Raw genomic sequence first — 1,899 nt, forward strand, 5'->3', positions numbered from 1 at the left:
AATGAAGGGATCACATGGGAACAATCGTTCCTTTAAAACTGTGAAACTTTAAACAAAACCCCAGTTTTTTATACGATGAGATTATAAAGTCCTGAGAAAATTCTCTTCCCACAATGCACCTGCATACAGCTGTGCCTACACATCAATTTTTCATGCCAAATTATGAACATAAATGCAGGATAATGACACAGGGGAAGCCAGAGTAACATGAATAATCTTACTGGAATGACTTCACGTTCCCTGCTGTTCCAGCTTGGGTTTAAATACAATTTATAAGCAATCAGTGGTAAAAGCGAGCAGGTGTTTTGATGGCACATGAGTTTAATTACAGCTAAATGACATCATCACTTTAAAACCATTTATTTTTGACAGGTGCTGAAGTCTTAATGAGGCGATGACAGAAAGACCATTATAGGCCAGTGGTTCTCAACCTTTTTCGGCATGCCGCCCCACTTACGGTGCGGTGCATCCTTTTGTGGCCCCCACTTAGAAAATGTATGACATAAACAGTGGGGGCTGTGAGTGTGACTAAAATATGTGTTCGGAGTGTCGTGTGTGTTGCTCGTGTTTTCAAAATATGTGTTTGTTGCGTCATGTGAACCATGTGCACACGTGTCGAAAACATTTATGATAGAGGCGCTTCTGTTCTTCTTCCAAGTCGTGCTAGGGACATGAAAAACTATTTATAGAAATTCATGATGAGTGACACGAAAAAAGGCAGAAAATCATTTTATAAATGAATCAAAAATTTCATGATTATATCACAAAATGCCTTATAAAGAGCTAAGGGAATTTATGTAAACAGTTTTAAAACGTTGCTATGTGGTTGCTAGGCTGTTTTGAATGATAACTGAATGAGAGTGATGAGCACTTTTTAGTTCAAATTAATACTAGAAAACAACAATAATGATGGTTGCTACCATACCAAAGGAAAAAGTGCACGAAGACAGAATAAAAAACATAAATTTGAAGAAGCAAACGACAAACAGATTGTGAGAGTCTACGATGAAGTCCTCGTTCTAACATAAATGAGTTTTGCCAAAGTGCAAGATGTCAAGCATATATCTTCATAACAAGAGTAAACATATAAATAAAAATATTACTGGGTGACATTTAGTGGGAGTGACAAGTAATTGAATCTGGCTTTTTCTTTTTCTTTTACGACATTGTTTTCCAGAATTATTTTAACTCAGACCGGCATATGGACCTTGTTATGAAGCACTTGGCTCAATCAAAATGGGCCAGTTGTTTATTTACATATAAGAGTTTTTTATCTGATGATATATCCCAACCATTTTAAAAGAAAGACTACCTTGGATCAAAACCTAGCGAGCCGCCTACAGACATTTAAATGAATACTAAAAATAATTTAAGTTCAGTTTTTTATAACTCCCCAAAGCCATGAAATGTAAGTAGCGATTGACTTATTTTCTCTGTGGTGACATACATACAAATGAAGCGGCTTCTGAAATGATAAAAGCAGTGTTTGAATTATGTCAAAGAATATGGGGTCCCCTAGCTAAACCTATAGCCACCCCCCACCATTATAGGTTTTTTAAAGCCCCTAACCCTGAAGATTACTAAAGATAATAACTAAAGATTCTTATGACCAACGAGGTGAAAATAAGTCACACGCATTAACTTGTCTGTCAATTTCTCCAGAAAACAGTGTGAGGCAATTTGGTGAGTCTTTTGGATTAGTTTATTGTGAAATTGGGACAAGTAATAGACAGTATTTAAATTTTAATAAAAACCAGTGGACCCCCCAATTTATATTTTTTATGCTTTATAGGGCGTTCCTCAATGCTAATAGGAGGTCCAGAACCACTCCAGACCCCCTTAATTCAAACACCGTATAAAACGTAGGGCTGAACTTGAATTCCTCCACTGAGAACTGAT

This window comes from Misgurnus anguillicaudatus, chromosome 18 (assembly GCF_027580225.2).
Source record: "Misgurnus anguillicaudatus chromosome 18, ASM2758022v2, whole genome shotgun sequence".
Taxonomy (NCBI): Eukaryota; Metazoa; Chordata; class Actinopteri; order Cypriniformes; family Cobitidae; genus Misgurnus; species Misgurnus anguillicaudatus.